The sequence below is a fragment of the Saccopteryx bilineata genome, chromosome 2, assembly GCF_036850765.1.
Source record: "Saccopteryx bilineata isolate mSacBil1 chromosome 2, mSacBil1_pri_phased_curated, whole genome shotgun sequence".
NCBI lineage: Eukaryota > Metazoa > Chordata > Mammalia > Chiroptera > Emballonuridae > Saccopteryx > Saccopteryx bilineata.
The window spans coordinates 91,120,291-91,141,981 of record NC_089491.1 but is presented as its reverse complement, the minus strand read 5'-3'; the positions used below and the strand labels follow the sequence as shown (position 1 = coordinate 91,141,981).

At 38.8% G+C, this 21,691-nt stretch overlaps 1 protein-coding gene and 1 non-coding gene across 2 annotated transcripts in view; both read left to right on the top strand.

Moving 5' to 3' along the window:
- Positions 1 to 21,691, top strand: part of LINGO2 (leucine rich repeat and Ig domain containing 2) — a 1,440,550-nt gene that overhangs the window by 447,079 nt on the left and 971,780 nt on the right. The gene's annotated exons all lie outside the window — the stretch shown is intronic.
- Positions 17,218 to 17,293, top strand: TRNAA-UGC (transfer RNA alanine (anticodon UGC)). The gene has a single exon. It is a non-coding gene; the product is annotated as a tRNA-Ala (tRNA).

Here is a 21,691-nt window from a genome sequence, read left to right as displayed (position 1 = left end):
CTGGATGCTAAGAACATGCTATTTCATTGCTCTCACAGGGTATTCAGAGATTTTATTAGGGAAAAATGAATCTTTCATGCCAAAAATGTTCAATAGTGTATTACCACAATGACGATCCCCAGACCTCCAATTCAAAGACATTTAGAGAGCTTCTGGACTCATTACACTACCAAGTACATCTTTTTTATCATTTTTTTGTGAGGCTTACTTTTTTTCCTACCACAAATGAATATGCTCTGTGACTAAAGAGCACATTAAAGTAGCGCAGTGTGTTGGTCTGACTTGTTGAGGCAGGGGATTTCAAAAGTTTCATAACTTTTTGATGTACAGTAGATGCTCACAACTTGTAAGTCATCCCTCCGGGAACTTGTCAATCCTTAGAACCATGAATACCTATTTAGCATATGATTTTCCCTATAAAATGAATACACGATAATGAAAAGAGAAAAATAAAACTGTGTTGAGCTGTGTCTCCGACTGCTTCTGCTGAGATGCTTTACTTAGTGCACGCTCTCACACCAACTACTACTATATGAAGTACTTGTAAATAACATTCCATGTGTCACCAAAATGACAAACTGACTTCATATCCTGGAACTTTTCAGTCATTCCCAAAATGTAATAAGCTATGAATATTAAATCTATCATGCCAAGAGTCCACTTTATTTCTTTCTCGAAATGCATGTAAGTGGGTGGCAGATGTTTTGTGCCCAAACAGAAACAGTTTCTGTTTCCATCAGACAGTAGGAATGAAAAGGGATTAAAAAAAGACCAGTTCAGGATCAACATGGAAAGAACAATGTTCTGTGATTTTGCCTTTTAAATATGACAAATAATATTTGGTACTGAATATTTCAATTAAACATTTTATAAACATATGCATTTCTATTTTACTAGCAATATAACTCTATATATACACCCCAATCTTTGATAATTATCCCAAGTCATTATCCTTTCACTCACATTTAATTATTTCCTTCTGTGTTTTTCTTGAGGCAGAAATAGTTTATATTAAATCTATGGTGTTTATATTAACACAGCTATTTGTCCATAGTATTTACTGCTATTTTCTTACCAAGGTAGACTGCGTAATTAACTCCATTTTAAAGAAGAGGAGACTAAGACTCAGGGAAGTCATCCTTGTATGTTCTAACAAATGTAGCTGTAAGAAGTAGAGCTGCTAGTTTGAATGTTGAGCTTTTTAATTCCACTATTCTATGCTTCTATTATAAGTGAACTCAGTAAAAACAATAGGAAACAAACCAGAAGCAAAAAAGTACATAGTTTTCTTAATAGGTTGCATATAGAACAAACAATGACATCACTACTACCACCACCAACAGTGACTGAAAGCTTAAAGATGCTTACAGTTCAGCATATACTCAGAAAAAGATACCTTCCTGAGCAAAGATAGACCCATTCTATTGCCCATCCCCTCCTCTTGTTTCTATTTTTCTTCCTCCTTCTCCTACTTATCTTTTATTCTCTTTCTCAGACTCTCTTTATATTCTTTATATTCTTGCTCTATTGTCCTCTCTCTCATGCAGATTTTTTAGTATATCTCCTCTCTTCTTCTTTCTTGTTCCCTCTCTTTCCTTATTTCTTTCTATTTCTTTGACATTGTTCTAAGCCTGATGTATGTATATATTTCTGTAACCTGAGGGGCCATGTGATCATTAAAGTTTCTCTATAATACAAATACAGCCATGAATCAGCGCCGGTCTGCCAGATGTGCAATCTGTGAAAGAGTTAACCACCATGATGTATAAATAAATATCACAGACACAATGATCTTAGTAGAAATCACTTACACTCAGGGTGATTTCTGCTTTAGTGGTTCCTGAAATAATTCTCTTATTTTGACCATTGCCTAAGTGTAAAAAGGTTGAAAACCACTGGATTGGAGCATCATCCTCATGTGTCAAGGTTGCAGGTTAAATTCCCAATCAGGACACATACAGGAATCATACAATGAATGCAAATATAAGTGGAACAACAAATTGATCTGTTTTTCTCTCTTCCTCTTTCAGATCAATAAATTAAAAAATAATATATATGTATATATTTAGGTGAGAGGGGGGAGATAGGCAGATTCCTGCATGTGCCCTGACTGGGACCCACCCAGTAACCCCCATCTGGGGTTGATAATCAAGTACCAACCTGAGGTTGATGCCTGGCTTAACCAACTGAGCTATTCTCAGTGCCCAAGGTCCCCAGCTGTGGGAGGGGAGGAAGGAGAGAAAGGGGATGTGGAGGGGGAGAGAAGCAGATGGTCACTTCTTTTTTGTGCACTGACCAGGAATTGAACCCAGGATGTCCATATGCTGGGTGATGCTCTATTCATATAACCCCTGGCCAGGGCAAAAAAAAAATTATGTATATATAAAACCATATATATGAAGTCTAAATAATTGGAAAGAATACATTTAAGAAATGCAAGCTAGCCCTGGCCAGTTGGCTCAGTGGTAGAGCATCAACCTGGCATTCAGGGGTCCCAGGTTCGATTCCCGGCTAGGGCACACAGGAGAAGCGCCCATCTGCTTCTCCACCCCTCCCCCTCTCCTTCCTCTCTGTCTCTCTCTTCTCCTCCTGCAGCCAAGGCTCCATTGGAGCAAGGATGGCCCGGGCGCTGGGGATGGCTCCTTGGCCTCTGCCCCAGGTGCTAGAGTGGCTCTGGCCATGACAGAGTGACGCCCCAGAGGGGCAGAGCATCGCCGCCTGGTAGGCAGAGTGTCGCCCCCTGGTGGGCGTGCCAGGTGGATCCCAGTCGGGTGCATGTGGGAGTCTGTCTGACTGTCTCTCCCCATTTCCAGCTTCAGAAAAAAAAAAAAGAAAAAAGAAATGCAAGCTTGCCCTGACCTATTGGCTCAGTGATAGAGCGTAGGCCCAGTGTGTGGATGTCCCGGGTTCAATTCCCAGTCAGGGCACACAGGAGAAGTACCTATCTGCTTCTCCACCCTTTCCCTTCTGCTTATTCTCTCTCTTTTCATTCTGTAGCCAAGGCTTCACTGGAGCAAAGTTGGCCCAGGCACAGAGCATGGCTCCATGGCCTCTGCTTCAGGCACTAGAATGGCTCCAGTTACAATGGAGCAACAACACAGATGTGTAGAGCATTGCCCCCTAGTGGGTATGCCTAGTGGATATCAGTTGGGCGCATGCAGGAGTCTGTCTCTCTGCCTCCCCACTTCTCACTTCAGAAAAATATAGAAAAAATAAAATAAAAAAAAGAAATGCATGCTTTACTTTCATGTTGAACTGTATGAATGATATTTTTATAGATCATAAAGATTAAATATTAACAATTACAGTTTACTTAGTATTATTACTTTTTATTTATTTATTTTATTTTTTCTTTTAAGTGAGAAGTGGGGAAAATAGAGAGACAGACCCCTGCATGCACCCCAACTGAGATCCATCTGGCAACCTTCCTCTAGGGCTGATGCATGAATCAACTGAGCTATCCTCAGTGCCTGAGGCCTACACTCAAACCAGTTAAGCCACTGGGTTCAAGAGGGAAAGAGCAAGAGAAGGGGGAGAGTGAGGGGAAGAGAAGCAGATGGTTGCTTCTCCTGTGTGCCCTGATGGGGAATCAAACCCAGGACTTATACACACTGGGCCAATGCTCTATACACTGAGCCAACCGTCAAGGGCTCTTTATTTCTTAAAATTTTAATGTGTCTGAAGAATTTGCTGACTGCTTTCTCATTTTAAGGTTCAGTATGTGTGTGTGTGTGTATATATATATATATATATATATATATATATATTTTTTTTTTTTTTTTTTTTTTTTTACAGGGACAGAGAGAGAGTCAAAGAGAGGGATGGATAGGGACAGACAGACAGGAACAAAGAGAGATGAGAAGCATCAATCATTAGTTTTTTGTTGTGACACCTTAGCTGTTCATTGCTTGATTTTCATATGTGCCTTGACCATGGAGCTACAGCAGACCGAGTAACCCCTTGCTCGAGCCAGTGACCTTGGGTCCAAGCTGGTGAGCTTTACTCAAACCAGATGAGCCTGTGCTTAAGCTAGCGACCTCGGGGTCTCGAACCTGGGTCCTCAGCATCCCAGTCGATGCTCTATACAATCTGCCACCACCTGGTCAGGTTATATTTTAATTTCTAAATATATTCACAGGATTTGGATGAACTATAGTACAATAGCCTTAATCAAAATTTGTCTCCCTGCTGTCACTATTTGTCAAAGTTCAGTTTCATAGGAACATTTATCATGTTCCTTTATTTAAAAAAAGCCAGCCATTCTATCTCACTAAGAACATAGTAAAATATTAGTTTCTGTCTTCTAATTGTCACATTTATGAGAAAAATAACTCCCAAAACAACTAAGAGTCAGTAAAAGACTCTATTATGTAATTATTTCCTATCTCACCCCACAATAACTTAAATCAATTAGCTTCAGAGAGATTCAATTAGTGTTCCAAGATAGTTTCAAGATTTCAGAAGTATATTAATTTTGGTCTGAAGATGACAATTCTCAACTAACAGATCCGAGATTATATAGCTATTCCAAAGGAAATATTCTTAACCCTTTTATCTTCAGTATTCCTAAGCATGATGCAAAAGCTGCTTAGAATGACCAACAGACTTACATTCCATGGGTGCTTTAGGACATCCACTTTTGTGGACACAACACCTTAGTTCTCTTTCACTTGAAAATATCATTTCTTTGTACTGTCCTGGAGAAGATATGACAATCTTCATTCATTTACAGACGTTACATCAGTGGTGTTATTTTTAGCCTTAATAGGTATTTAATAAAGTGAAATAACAGAGATGCCTTGTCTTATATAGAGGTGGAAGGACATAGTCAGCCACTTAGTGGTGGCACACTTAAATTTCTTAGACTCAGTTTCCTGATGTAAAAATGGTGCAATAATAATATTTCAGAGTTGTTATAAGAATTAGATGGTCCAAGTGTTCATAATAGGCAGTCATTTTTCTTACAGGTATTATTATTAATCATTTCCAACTCAGGGGATAGGGTCAGCCTTTCAATCCTGTAAAGTTGCCAAGAGCAGAGTACCTTTTCATTGACAAGTTGAGAGTGAGTCCTACTCAACATCCTTCCCAGAAATTGGCGAAGTACTTGATGCAACCTAGTCCAGATTCATTATATGTTCAGCCAGTTTATAACAAGAAAGAATCAGAATCCTAGAATAGCATAAGAAGTAGGAAATGCTTTTAGGATAATTCAGTCACAAGACTCCTGATTAAGTAGAATTCTCTACTATTTCATAGCTTCATTTTTGAAATGCACTATCTAAATGAGGAAGAGTTTTTTTCCGAGTCTGAAGGAACTAGCATGGTGCTCTTGCTTCTTCAGCCAGTGGTAATCTGAGCAAAAATAATAAATACTAGGTATTGGAGAGTTTAGAGAATATTTTAGACTCAAGGAATTGTACATGATCAAACTCAGGCAAGAAGGACAATGTTATGATCTAAGACCAAAAACTACATCAGTGTTGTTAAACATAGTAAGTATGAAAATATAAGAGGTGAAGGTGAAGAATATCTCCATTTTCAGATACTTGATTCTGTTCTTGGTAGACAAATGTTCTCTGCACTTAGATGCATTACTTTCTAATATTCAGTCTCTTGAGAAAACATCCTTTTATGTCCTAGCTCTTGACATGAACAAACAAAATAAACCCAGCATACAAAAGAACAGAGAGATATATTTATGAAGCCTGATCTTATAGTTAAAAAACAAAAATCTATTCACTCACACAACTGTAGAAACCACACTTTTCTCTCAAAAGATAAGTTTGGTCTGTAATGGATATCTGTTTCTGAGTGTACTAAATTACAGAATTGCATAAACTTCCCTAATATTAGAGTACTATTCAGTAAATTGTTTTTTCTGAATATTAAACATGATTGCTGTGTGCTAGGAAAGTCCATTCACTTAAAAAATGAACATTTTATCTTAATTATAGCTGGTTTTATTAAATACTAACATATGTTAAATAATAAGATAAGGGTAAAAAAAAATCTTCTATTAAATTTGTTACTGGCCCTGGCCAGTGGCTCAGTGGATAGAGCAATGACCTGGATTATGGACATCCCATGTTTGATTCCTGGTCAGGACACACAAGAGAAGCAACTATCTGCTTTTCTTCTCTTCCTCCTCCTTCTCCCTTTTCTCTCCATTTTACGCTTCCACAGCCAGTGGTTCAGTTGGTTCGAGCATGGCCCCAGAGCTAAGGATAGCTTGGTTGGTCTAAGACCATCAGCAACAGGCACTAAAGATAGCTCAATTATTCAGCCCCAGATGGGGTGGCCAGGTGGATCCTGGTCAGGGTACATGCAGGAGTCTACCTCACTATCTCTCCTCCTCTCACCTAAAGAAATAAAATAAAATAAAGATTAAAATAACAACATAACATAACATGACATAAAATAAAGTTGTTCCCAAATATGAGGATTAAGTAAGAGGGTTTAGATTATCTGAGATTTGACATGTACCAACCTCTTCCCTCATGCCAGGACTTGATACTCAAGAACCCATGGAATAATTCAGCCAGAGAAAGACATAGCTATTTTACTTAAATGTGGAATCTAAAAAACAAAATAAATGAAGAGACAAAATACAGACAGACTCAGAAAAGAAGACACTAGACTGGTGACTGCCCGAGGGAAGGGGGGTTGGGGATTGGATGAAAGACTTGAAGGGATTAAGAAATACAAATCGGCAGTTAAAAAATAGTCATGGGGATGGAAAATACAGCATAGGGAATATAATTAATAATATTGTAATAACTAAGTAAGGTGCTACTGGAAATACCAGGGGGAACACCATGTAAAGTATATGTTTATTATCCACTATGCTAAAGCCAATTCAAAATAATAGTGAGAGCAAACTGTAATTGAAAATAATCATAATAAATGCAAAATAAAAATTTTTTAAAAACTTAAAAATTTCTTTTTCAAGTTTTTTAATTTCTCATTCCTGTCACAGTTTAATCGTTTCTACCAGGCTCACTGTGTTAGGGTTGTGTACTCTTACAGAGAAGAGATTTTCTTTAAGAGCACCTATTCATCCACTCATTCACTTACTCACTCACTCATCCAGTATTCATTGAGCATCTGCTATATTCAGGTTCTGGAAAGACAAAAATGAAAAAATACTTGGTCCCTGCCCTTCAAGAGATTATGCTGTGATAGGGAAAGGGTTGTAGGGAGTGTAAAGCAAAGAGTGTGACAAGTGAAGACTGCAGATGGCAGAAAACCTGACTCTTCTAAGCAAGATATCACTATAGGAACAGATGAGCTTTACTAGCAATGTCTTGAAGTATTAGGAGGATTTTGGAAGGTGGGAAAAGAGAAGGGAAGGAGAGAGAGATGGAAACAACCAGGAAAAGAGAGTATTCTGCACAGAAACCAGTGTTTGCAAGCCGGGCAAGTAAAACAGGCCTCTGTTCAGCTGAGTAGTCAGCTCAACTCCTTTTCCATAAACATTAAGATATTAAAAAATTAAATACATACTATAAGTCTGTTAAAGCCAGTAGGATATGAAATAATTAAGCACTTTTCCCTTCTCAAACAGGTTTCTAAAGTTCTTCTTGGTACGGATGTTTACTTTAACTAATTTAAATATTCTGAAAAACAAAAATAGCTGGAATAATTAAGCTTGTGGAGACTTCATCAATATTTCTGTATTTGAAATAATTAAGCAATAAGCATCTTACACTAGAAAAGTCATTAACATTTTGCATAATATATATCATCAATTTCCACTTAATATCTCTTGTTAAGACGAAACTTTTCAGAATGGCCTTTCCATCAGTTTTAGTAAGATTCCTGCAATTTCTTACTCTGGGGCAGAAAAAACAAGGATTGTTTGCCTTCTAATTGTAGTTCGCTACCTAAAGGTTCAATGCCTGTCTGAGTTCATACCTCCAGAAATATCAACTCTTACTTGGCAAGTCCTGCCTCCTGCCTGTTCTCATCACCTCTTTCTTACAGAGGAAGCTTAGTTTTACTTTCACTTATTTCTTTAATCTTCACTACAAAATGTCTACCCATACTTTGCTGAGCCTTACCTCATTTATTTATTCATTAAATCAAAAATGTTTACTAAACATATATTTATATTTATTTATTTAAAATTTTGGGGCCATGGCCAGTTGGCTCAGTGGTAGAGCAGAGACCTGGCGTGTAGATGTCTTGGGTTCCATTTCCAGTCAGGGCACACAGGAGAAGCATCCATCTGCTTCTCCACCCCTCCCCTTCTTTCTCTCTTTCTCTCTTTCTCTCTCTATTTCCTTCCTGCAGCCATGTCTCGATTGGAGCGAGCTGGCCCTGGGCACTAAGGATGGCTCCATGGCCTCCACCTCAGATGCTAAGAATAGCTCAGTTGCTGAGCAACAGAGCAACACCCCAGATGGGTAGAGTATTGCCCCCTAGTGGGCTTGTTGGCTGGATCCCAGTTGGGGTGCATGTGGGAGTCTGTCTCTCTATCTTTCCAGCTTTCATTAAAAAGAAAAAGAAAAAAGAATTGTATTAGGTTTTGGAGATAAAGCAGTGCACTAGGTCAGACAGAATTTCTCCTCTTTTTTCCTAATTAGTTTCAGTATAATACAACTGAAGTTAAATAATTTACCTATACTGTACCCAAATTTTGCAAGTAGCCAAAGAATGAAATACAGTTGACCCTGATCAACGTGTGAGTTAATGGTGCCTACCTCAAGCACAGTTGAAAACTTAAGTTGGCCCTCTGCATACATGGATTCCCAGCCTTGGGTGGAAAATATGTAGGTATGAAGATCAATGTTCTTGAATTATCTGTCAGATAAATGGTAGCTTGTGAAAGATTGTTACTTTGAAAAAATAAAAAAACACCTGACCTATGGTGGTGCAGCAGATGAAGCATCAACCTAGAATGCTGAGATCACCGGTTTGAAACCTTGGCCTTGCCTGGTCAAGGCACATACAGGAGTTGATGCTTCCTGTTCCTCCTGTCTTCTGTCTCTTTCTCCCTCTCTAAAATAAATAATTAAATAAATAAAACTCTTTAAAAAATAAAAGAAAAAAGAATAACCTATTTTACAGAATAGTAGCAGTGAAGTCAGTATAAAAGATAGGAGAATATGGGAAATCAATCTTTTTTTTGTATTGTTCTGAAGTGGGAAGTAAGGAGGCAGACAGACTCCTGTATGCACTCGACTGAGATCCACCTGGCATGCCCACTAGGGGGTGATGCTCTGCCCCTCTGGGGCATTGCTCTGCTGCAACTGGAGCCATTCTAGCGCCTGAGGCAGAGGCCATAGAGTCATCTTCAGTGGCTGCAGGAGGGGAAGAGAGAGATAGAAAGAAAAAAAGAAGAGTGGGAAGATTGGATAAGCAAATTGATGCTTCTCCTGTGTGCCCTGGATGGGAATCAAAACTGGGACTTCCACACACCTGGCTGACGCTCTACCACTGAGCTAGCTGGCCAGGGCTGGAAATCAGTCTTTTTAAGAACACTTTGATCTGCTTAGAGTATAGCTTCATTTGTTTCAGATGCTGTTTATTATTATGTTGTTGGAAACATTTTTGAAATGCTTAAAAATATTTATTAGGATTAAATTTGAAAACATCAAGTAAATTGAATATATTTGGTTTGAATTACAATGTGATTTCAATTTAAGAAGCTCTTTATATTGTTCTAAAATAGGTACAGAGTTACATTTAAACCTTGCTGGCATCTGTTTGAAAATTGAAAATTCACATTAACAATTATTATAGTGACAGACTCGCTAAATTTTCACATAAAAGATATGCACTTAACTGCATTACGAATTATGAATACAATTTGATAATTTTTAAACAATTCTTTGTTTTTGGACTCAGTTCTTCTTACCATTCCTATTATTTATTAAAAACAGCCAAGATGGACTGTGGTCAGTGGCTCAGTGGATAGGGCATCAGCCTTTTGCGTGGACATCTGGGGTTCAATCCCTGGTCAGAGCACACATAAGAAGTGACTATCTGCTTCTCTCCTCCTCCCTCTTCTTCTTCTCTCCTACTTCCTCTCATATAGCCAGTAGCTTAATTGGTATGAGCATGGCATGGGGTACTGAGGACAACTCAGTTGATCTGTGCACCCATCAACCTCAGGTGCTAAAAATAGCTCGGTTGCAAGCATCATCCACAGATGGGGTTGCCAGGTGGATCCTAGTCAGGGTGCATGCAGGAGTCTGTCTCACTATCTCCCCTCTCTCACCTAAAAAAATAAAAACAAATCAAAAAACCTAGCCAAGATGGTATATTCTTTAAATAGAAGCATTTTGCCAAATTTCTTCTGAATTTAAACCTATCTCTGGTAGGAGCTCAATGTTGTTAGTGTTGAAATATTTCTTTTAATTTAGCTAATCAATTAATTATTCAGTCATCTATCATATATTATTCTATATCCTTTGGAGTAAGTAAACCAAAAGATATAGAAGGAATGTGTGAGGGCTTATAATTATGCAGGCTAGCCAGTGTAAAATAAACAAGAAATGATGAAATAGTGTAATGGAAAGAAGGAGCACAGTGAAAGTTGGATAAGGCAGGCCTTGAGTTGGGCTTGGAAGGATAGAGCAATTGCTTGAGGGTGTGACCTCTTGTATGTACTTTTAAGCAGTATCCTTGTCTTAAATAAAAAAGCTACTTTCTATTCTTTTCTATATGCTATTACTGAACCTTGATTTTTGCCCATTCAATTCTAGAACCCCACATTTTGATTATTTTTTCCAATCTCTAGAAAACCATGGGAAAATAGCACAGGTTATGAATCTCAGTATCTTATAGATATTTTATAAGGATACACATTTACACTTGTGCATTGATGTAAAACTACTACTTGACATCTCAGGTTTGTTCTCTAATTCTAAATTTGGGTTTATGTACATATCTGTTTTTCATTGCTACAGATGATCAGCCATATTGACAAACCTAACCTTGCATAGCAAGCTAAATCAGAGACTGTGATAATATGAAGGATTCTTTGTAGAATGTCCAGGAGAATCTCAGATTATGCAGTAGATCACAGGGGTGCTGTGTACAGAAGAGCTTCTAAAACAAACTCTGAAGGTAGGGTTAGAATTCTAGGTTTAAGAACTCATGTGCGAGAGAAGTTGATCCATGGTAGATGATAGCTGGTAGAATGTAATGTGTCTTTCACATTAAGGCACATGTTGAGCATTTCAGAGCGGGTAGAACAGGCTAACTGTTGCAGTTCAGAATAGAAATACACTACAGCATCCCATTTCTGCTTTGGGGTAAAAAGATTGAGTTTCTAACAGATTTAGTTATAAATATAAAAATGGGATGTTATCTGTGTTTGTAGATGTGACAATAGTTGTTCTCACTTATAGACCAGCTCAACCAGAGCTGTTTCCTGCCCCTTTGCATCAAAAGATGGGCTACTTCAGTGAGCCAGGTGTACATATGAGAGATAGACTGAATAGCCCTATAAGCAGACCATTGGAATAAAATGTTATAGGTGCTGTGATCTAAACACGAATCAAATGCCAATAAAAAGAGTAATTCTCTGAGCATAATACATTGAAAACTCGGCTCAGGCAGTGCCATTTGGACTAAAGTGCTCTAGGTAGTTGGGGAGGAAGCGCACAGAGGAATACTAGAAGGTCATGGCTGGATCAATATGGAAACTTATTTTTGTCCTTTTAATAATCAAGTGGGATGTGGCTAAAATTATTATTTTTTTGTGTGAAACAATGTAAACCAATGGATCTTTTTATAGAAAATTCCAGTACAGGTGTTGGTGGTAGTTCATATTACCTCAAACCACCCTACTAAGGAATATCAGAGAAGTTCTCTGGTTCTATAGAGCAGATAAGACAATGTATATATTCCGTAACATATCATATGTTCTATCAGCTCTAGAATTATTGAAATTAGACCACAAAGTTGGACCGCTGGTCTAAGTTCTGTATGACATTTCTTTTTGTCTTTAAGTTTCAATAAGAAATATAATTTGCACAAATGGTGTGAACTATTTATTAAAAATATATATATAAAAGGCTGCATAGGTAAAGAAAATGTCATCAGCAATAAAGTATTAAGCGTGGGAAACAATGCATTTATTTTCATTATATCAGATAAGTATGAAAAGAAATGCTAATAAGAATGGGTTTCCTTTTGACACCTTGACTACTCCAGCTTCTTTTCTTTATTGATACTAATTTACCACAAAATTGAAAATAATTTTCTAAAAATCAAATTTAAATTAACTAAAAGGTTTTCATTAACATGAGTGAATCAAAGAGTTTTGAAATTAAACTTGAGAAAAAATAAAAATATACACAGAATAAGCAAAATTAGAAAATGTTTCGAGGCCTCCCTTTTCTTTTATGGGCTCCTTTGAAGTCTGGTGCTCCAAAATTTGTTGACATGTTGTTTACAAATTTACACAGAAGAGAAGAGTAGAATAGTAAATGTACATTTCAAGTTTACATTAAGGTTGGACGTCACTCTTATGGTTGGGTTATGGAAGAAACGGAAATGTCCCTAGGATGGTGTCCTGGTTCTATAATGAGGAATTACTGGTGAATGTCAATAACTATGCCTCCGGTTTGTAGTATTGATATTGTCCCTTTCTTTCTCCTTTTTATTTCTCTCATTCAGTCATCCATCTATATCCTCTTCCATTCATCTGGATATGTCACCTAGTAATATATTACTAATTTCTGCAATTTCCCTCTTTTTTAAAATTTACTGATTGATGAGAGAGAGAGAGAGAGAGAGAGAGAGAGAGAGAGAGAAGCATCTATTTGTTGTTCCACTTATTTGTGTGTTCACTGGTCATTTTCCATATGTGCCCTGACTAGGGATTGAACCCGCAACCTTGGTGTTTCAGGATAATGCATCTAGTCTACTGCAGAGGCCAACCTAGGCCTCTGCAATTTCTTTCATCTTTGGTGTGATCATATCCAGCCCATATTGATCACCTCTTTCTAAATTTTAATTTAGAATCCCAGTGAAAAATTTTGACTGCCTGGGGCTTAAATTTGATTCTTACCACTATCTATCCAGGTAATTACTCACTTTCTCTATATTACTTCTTTTTTGCTATAAAAAAAAAAGAAAAGAAATAAAAGAAAAGGAAATAAAATGATAATAATAAAGGTTGTTCGGAACATTGGATTACTTTTGTCCTTATATTAGTGTCCTTAGAAATATGTGGTGTTTTTTTTTGTTGTTGTTGTTTTTTTTTTGTGAGAATATCTCTGATAAGTTTGTTGCTGTGCAATCTCTATTTTCCTATATGAGGATTGTCTTTTTATTTTTTCTAAAGACTTACTTTATAGGAAGTAAGAAATTCAGTAATAAATTGACAATTAACACAAGAGAATATATCAACACATATCTTTTTTTTTTTTTTTTTTATTTTTCTGAAGCTGGAAACGGGGAGAGACAGTCAGATAGACTCCCACATGCGCCCAACCGGGATCCACCCGGCACGCCCACCAGGGGCAACGCTCTGCCCACCAGGGGGCGATGCTCTGCACCTCCGGGGTGTCGCTCTGCCGTGACCAGAGCCACTCTAGCGCCTGGGGCAGAGGCCAAGGAGCCATCCCCAGCTCCCAGGCCATCTTTGCTCCAATGGAGCCTTGGCTGCAGGAAGGGAAGAGAGAGACAGAGAGGAAGGAGGGGGGGGGTGGAGAAGCAAATGGGCGCTTCTCCTATGTGCCCTGGCCGGGAATCGAACCTGGGTCCCCTGCACGCCAGGCCAACGCTCTACTGCTGAGCCAACCGGCCAGGGCCTCAACACATATTCTTATAATTGGGTTCAGGTAAATCACTATACATGGCCAGTTCATTGTTAATTTCTTTTTTTTTAATAGGGTTACAGAAGTCATCTGATTTGTGTTTTTTTATTTTGTTTTGTTTTGTCTTTGAGACAGAGAGAGAGTCAGAGAGAGGGATAGATAGGGACAGACAGACAGGAACGGAGAGAGATGAGAAGCATCAATCATCAGTTTTTCATTGTGGCACTTTAGTTTCTCATTGATTGCTTTCTCATATGTGCCTTGACCATGGGGCTACAGCAGACCGAGTAACCCCTTGCTCAAGACAGCAACCTTGAGTCCAAGCTGGTGAGCTTTTTTCTTTTTTATCTGCTCAAACCAGATGAGCCCCCCACTCAAGCTGGTGACCTCGGGTTCTCGAACCTGGGTCCTCTGCATCCCAGTCCTATGCTCTATCCACTGCGCCATTGCCTGGTCAGGCTAATTTATGTTGTTTTGAGAATCCTTTATGAGCATTATTTTATTACTAAAAGAAACCTTAGCCCAACCTCTGTTGGCACAGTGGATTAGGGCATTGAACACTGAGGTTGCTGATTCAAAGCCCCGAACTTGCCTGGTCAAAGCACATATGGGAGTTGATGCTTCCTGCTCCTCCTCTACCCTTCTCTTTCTCTCTCTCTCTTTTCTCTCTCTTTAAAAATGAATAAATAAAATTAAAAAAAAATAATAGAAACCTCAGCACTTTCCGTTTTGGAAAGAGAAGGAACTCTGTGGTTGAAGCCTCCTGCCCTTCTCATATTGTGACATGCAGTTAGACAGATGAGAAGTTCAAGTAAAGGCAGAATTATAGGCCAGGCACAATAGGCCACTGGGCAAAAGGAGTTCCAGGTGCCTAGCAATGGGCAAAACCAGGAAAACTAGAACCTTACACCACTCCCAGGTGACATTTCCTTCCTTAGCTGGTAATGTGGTTTAGACCTCTTGATTTCATATCACTAGTCATGGAACTGGAATTCAGACCCTCCCCTGACCTCTCCTCCCCTGACATATCACTTGTCCATGGTTTTAGACGCCCTTAGAGGAGGAACAAACAAGAAAGCCAGAGAATAGTGCGTAAGCTTTAAGCCCTAGGGATAACATCTAGGCCTCAGTTATGTTTCAGATCCAGGCCCAGAAAAGCAGCAAAACCAGACAGAGGGAAGCCACAGCAGACCTCAGGACCGGGGCATTGACTAATGATGGCCCTACTCTGGCACCAACCAATCAGTGGGGAACACAACCCCAAATGAACACAACTGGAAACATGATGAATATTCTATTAAGACCCTCACCTGGGACCTCCCCTAAAATCCCCACCCTTAAAATCCCTTAGGACAGAGGTCTCCGCATGCTCTCCCTTTGGGGAATATGCCCGCACCTTTCCCTTTCCCCTCCTCCTCTTCTCCTCACACCCCAAGAGTCTATTCCTCACTCTGTTCTTTCTCTCAAGCTCCAAGGGAACCCATGGGATCTGCAACCCGGGCAGTGGCAGTTCATCCCGTGTTAACCCCCTGAACCTGTCTCCAAGATTCCCTTTCCTCTAACTTTCTTCCTGTATGTCCAGGCCAATAATTCTCCCTTTACTTGCTGTGTTTTCTCTCCTGAGTGAATTCTTTCTCTCAAGAAGATAAGAACTAAGGTCTCCTCACTCTCCCTGTACAATGTTAGCCCAGTGTTGTGGGGAATGGTCATGTTCTCCACACTGTGATAATAAGTGTGCGTGCTAGTGTGTACATGTGTGCCTGCATGCATGCATGTGCATGTATGTGTAGGGGCAAGAGGTGTCTGTGATAGTAGTGGTTTTGGTGGGGAATGAGAAAAATGATTTAAAATCTCAAGATCATATAGAATTTTATAATATAAATTCATTATAAATCTACCCAAAGCTACTACTAAATTATCTTTAATTAATCTCCTCTTTTGGAAAGCTAAATCCTCTTACTTGCTCTGTCATATTGGCCTCTTAACAGATTTTTCTGCTACTAATCTCTAAGTTTGTCTGTCTGTATCTCATTGAGTGGCCATGGTTCTCTTCATAGAACAGATGTTTCCATTTTAATTCTTAGGTTGAAAGCCTTCTGTGACTCCCATTTGTTCTAAAATAAAACCCGTACTTCTCACCAGGTGATTACAAGTCATCCAAATCTGGCTCCAATCAAGTTTTACAGCTGTGTTTTTTATTATTCTTCTCCCTTGCCTTACCCCTGGCCACACATCAGTGCTCCAGCCATATCAGGCTATTCTCACTCCTGGCATAAACTTGCATGGCTTCGGCTCAGCCTTCCATCAGCCCAGGAGGCAAGCATTTCCCCTCATGTTCATTTGTCCAAATGTTACTCATCCCTCAAGGTCTAGTGAATAGCCCCCTTCTCTCATCCATTTAAGGCCAAGTCTGTTATTCCCTCATCTGTGGGTTTGCAGCACTCCATTTTTATTTTTACTTATTTTATTGGGATTTTTATCCTGGATTTATGGAGGAATTCTGATTTCTAATAATCTACCCTGTTGTCAGAGGTGGGTTTACTAGATTTGGTTCTGAGGGTATGTTCCTGATGGTTATGGCATTTCTATTATGCCTGATATGTATGCATGTGTATATATCTGCTTTTTACCTCCTTGGTTTTACCTCTCTAAGTCTGTCTGTCTGCATCTTATTGAGTGGCCATGGTTCTCTTCATAGAACAGATATTTCCATTTTAATTCTTAGGTTGAAAGCCTTCTGTGACTCCCATTTGTTCTAAGATAAAACCTGTACTTCTCACCAGGTGATTACAAGTCATCCAAATCTGGCTCCAGTCAAGTTTTACAGCTGTATCTTTTATTATTATTCTCCCTTGCCCTACCCCTGGCCACACATCAGTGCTCCAGCCATATCAGGCTATTCTCACTTCTGGCATGAACTTGCAAAAAGAAGTGTATAAATAAATTATTATTTATAATTTAATACTGTGCCTTTCTCTCCCTTTTCATCCCTCAAATGTAGTCTCCTGAATGGTAATCAAAGGCCAAGGCCAAATCTCTCCCTCTCTCTCTTCTCTTGGGTTCCTTGACAATCCCTAGACTCATTCATTTGCAGAGTTGGAGCTCAATAAGTAGGAGTTAAACAAAAATGATTCAACGAAAAACAAAAAGTGGTTAAGTTCTATATGTTCAGGACTCTGAGGTCCCCTCTTCTGTGAAGAAGCTGGATAATTACAGAAAAAGTGAGGGAGAATCCCTGCTTGTGGAATGCAAGGAAATGTGCTAGTGCTGAGAACAGTACCTGGCCCATGTCAAAGGTTCTTTGTTATTATTTGAAGGCAGTAACCAGGCTATCCTTTTTTTGACGTTAAGCATCCTCATTTAACATGATTGCCAGCCACCAGCTCCTCTCTATGTCTTCCTCTGGGTTATTTCTGACTAATGTTCTTTCAAGAATAGCGCCCTGGCCGGTTGGCTCAGTGGTAGAGCGTCGGCCTTGCGTGCGGGGGACCCGGGTTCGATTCCCGGCCAGGGCACATAGGAGAAGCGCCCATTTGCTTCTCCACCCCCCCCCTTCCTCTCTGTCTCTCTCTTCCCCTCCCACAGCCAAGGCTCCATTGGAGCAAAGATGGCCCGGGCGCTGGGGATGGCTCCTTGGCCTCTGCCCCAGGCGCTAGAGTGGCTCTGGTCACGGCAGAGCAATGCCCCGGAGGGGCAGAGCATTACCCCCTGGTGGGCAGAGCGTTGCCCCGGTGGGCGTGCTGGGTGGATCCCGGTTGGGCGCATGCGGGAGTCTGTCTGACTGTCTCTCCCCATTTCCAGCTTCAGAAAAATACAAAAAAAAAAAATAGGATAATGTCATTTGGTCACTAATTCTTGGTGTATGTGTCTAATCAGTTCACAGTCTGGTAAAATTTAAATGAGGGGAAAAATAAAAGGTATCATCACTCCCTTCCAGTATCAAACACTGATCTCTAAAACGTAGCACTTCCTTAAATTACAAAGATAGAATTAGTAATACTTGTGACTTTGTAACTCAGGGCAATCATACACTTTTATAGTACATTACAGTTATAGGATTTGAAATTTGTATTATATAAATTCATCTCTATTTTAAAATTAAGTATTGGTATTTAATGTATCCAACGCTAGATTATATATGGATATATCATAATCTGTTTAACATATTGGTAATAAATTTTAATATAATTTCCTTTCTTACTCTCTATATTTTATTTTATGCACTTAAAACCATTATTCTGAGAAGTATTCTTAAGCAGATTGCCAAATGGCATGAAAAAGGGTAAGAAAATATGGTTAAGTAAAATTTAGAACACCTGAATAAGAATATTTACTTCCATTGATTCAGACTAACACTAGATTTTCTTTATGTTTTTAATTATAAAAATAATATATATATATATATTTATAGCTTCATATAGCTGAAGAATTTTAAAAATGCACTATCCAAGTCAATCATCCCCACATAATTCCCAAAGTTAATCGTGTGACTAATTGTGGGTATTTTTTCAGATGTTGGCTACACATACACATATACTCTAAAATATACCTATATCTAGATTTAAGTAGACATCGATAGATATACAGTCATCCTTTGCCATATTGTGGTTCATATTTTGTGATCTCACTGTATCACAGATTTTAAAATTGTATATATCTAATTTTGTATTGCAGATTTTTTGCTATATTGTGAAATTTTGTGGTATATAGGTATTTTTATATATTTTATATTTTAATTATTTTTGTAGTAAAATTAGGATTTTCTAGCCTAAAAATTAAAAATATCATAAAAATATTAATTAAAACATATTAAAAGAACATTAAATTGAAATAAAGCCTTAAAAATATATATAAAATAAAATTAATATAAGGTTGCTACTTCATGGATTTTTGCCTGTTGCAGGGGATTCTGATAGACAAGGGACCACTCTAGATAAGATAGATAAATAGATAGGTAGATAGATAGATAGATAGATAGATAGATAGATAGATAGATGATAGATAGATGATAGATAGATGATAGTGTGCTGTTTGTTGTATACACTCCACAGTGATTTATACATATTGTTCCTGCTCTGCATTGATCTTTGAATAGCCAAGTCAGACCCTTGGTTCACATTGGTTTTGTAGTCAAGAAACTTTTCAAGTCCTTTCATTTTTATTATTGGTAAACTGTATTTTTATCTACAGTAAATTAGAACAATGTTTTAAACTAAACATTCTTTTGGTACAGAATATTTGAATTTGCCACTACTAATTTTCATCCTATATGATTGTCATAATCAAATCAAATTATTTAGATTTCCATGTGTGCTTTTCAACATATTAGTTACCATTCTCATCTTGATAATTGTCAGGTGTCTTCAGAGCATTCATCAACCAGATATTGAGTGCCAGTCATTTGTCAAGTGCTATTCTAATCACATTACGTGTGTGTGTGTGTGTGTGTGTGTGTGTGTGTGTGTGTGTGTGTGTGTTCATAGCTCCTCCAACAACCTTAGGAGATGGCTACTAGTGTTATCTCCATTTTAAAGATGAAGAAACTGAGGCACAGAAAGTAACCTTCACAGTCACTTGCTCAAGGTTTACAGGCAGTAAGTTCTTCACTTACTAATATGAACTTGTTCAAAATGAACCTATGTTAGGGAAAAGAGTAGATGAAATTATTGGGTGCAATTGCAAATGGAATAGGATGTCAAACAAGCAGAATTAAGATTAGTACACGGGAAAGTAAATATATAGAACTATATTAAAATTAATGAGCTCACTATCCCTAGTTACAAATCAGAAGACCCTAGATGACTACCTATTATGAATATTGTAACAGAGAGACTGGATAGATGATTCTTTTTTTTTTTTTCTTTTCATTTTTCTGAAGCTGGAAACAGGGAGAGACAGTCAGACAGACTCCCGCATGCGCCCGACCGGGATCCACCCGGCACGCCCACCAGGGGCGAAGCTCTGCCCACCAGGGGGCAATGCTCTGCCCATCCTGGGCGTCGCCATGTTGCGACCAGAGCCACTCTAGCGCCTGGGGCAGAGGCCACAGAGCCATCCCCAGCGCCCGGGCCATCTTTGCTCCTATGGAGCCTTGGCTGCGGGAGGGGACGAGAGAGACAGAGAGGAAAGCGTGGCGGAGGGGTGGAGAAGCAAATGGGCGCTTCTCCTGTGTGCCCTGGCCGGGAATCGAACCCGGGTCCTCCGCACGCTAGGCCGACGCTCTACCGCTGAGCCAACCGGCCAGGGCCTGGATAGATGATTCTTAAGTCTCTCTCTACTCTGTGGAACTGATTTACATATATAACTTGACTTCTTTCTCTCAACATTACTTCTATATGCTATACTCCTAATTTTTACTCTTTTATTTATTTATTTTTATTTTTTGTGACAAAGACATACAGAGAGTCAGAGAGAGGGACAGATAGGGACAGACAGGCAGGAATGGAGAGAGATGAGAAGCATCAATTCTTCATTTTGGCTCCTTTAGTTGTTCATTGACTGATTTCTTGTATAGACCTTGAACAGGGGCTCCAGCAGAGAAAGTGATCCCTTGCTCAAGCCAGTGACCTTTGGGCTCAAGCCAGAGACCATGGGGTCATGTCTATGATCCCACAATCAAGCCAGTGACCTTGCATTGAAACTGGTGAACCCACACTCAAGCCAGATGAGGACCACGCTCAAGCCGGTGACCTTGGGGTTTTGAACCTGGGTCCTCCATGTCCTAGTCTGATGCTCTAGCCACTATACCACCGCCTGGTCAGGCTAATTTTTACTGTTTAATGAATTGGTTTTCTCAAGTGTTAAATTTTTGTCACTAGAAATGACTATTAAAAAAATGGTTTGTACTGTTTTAATTATGGAGTAACATTGAGGTATTGTTGGACATGGATTGCCTTACACAAGTAACCATAGCATTCATGCCACTTCAAAATTGGTAAAGTCTGCTTGGTAGAGCAGAGAGGTATTTACTATGGCAAAGGATACTTCCTATAGCTTTTCAGTATTTACTAGATCTTTCTTCTCTGTAGAGAAAGAGGTATTAATTTTCAAAAATTTGTTATTATGCAAATATGTTATTGTAATAGCTAATAAGATGGTGATATTGACAGCACTGGGAGCAACGAAAAGAAATCACTCCTAAGTGACCAATGAGCAGAGCTAATACACACTGGTCTGGCCATATAAGTTATTCACAGCCTGAATTTGTTCTGACTGGTTGGGGTGTTATTCCAATAGTTTAGTGACCATTATTCATTTAATCTTTTAGATGTCACTATTATGTGTGTAAAGTTAGTTTCTGTTGGTAACTAGATCCTTATTAAACCCTGTAGCTTGTGTCTTGGCATAATGCAAAATAATATTGAGGATACTGGGCTAAAGGAAATGGAATTAATGTATAGGCTACCCATGCCATAAAGGTCCATCAGTACCATATTTCAAGATTAACTCAGAAAAAGAGTCATTTACAGTAGTTCTACTGGCTACAAAATAAGTTCCCCAAGTTCCTCCCATATCTTTCCCAGCTAAACATTTAGAAAAGGCAGTATGAGATTCCAACTTTCATATTGACAGATTTTTCTTCTCCTGTTTCCTGGGTACCCTTGGTCTTATACTATCTTCATTATTTTTTTTAATATTGATGTACTCTCATTGTGCTGGATATCTCTGTGTTTATATTCTTCCTTCACATTCATCATTCACAGATTGGGAGCAAATATTCAAGGTTACATTTCCTTGGCAAATATGTGGAAGTCAAGAGATTATCATCAAGTTGATCAGGAAAGAGGCTAGAGAGGTGATGATAATCTAATTGTAGACCAGCAGCAATTCCAGACCATGGCTCAGAGGTTTAGAGACAAGAATATTACCTCTATTTGGCTGAAGCCATATACATTTTCTTTTTATCACTTAAA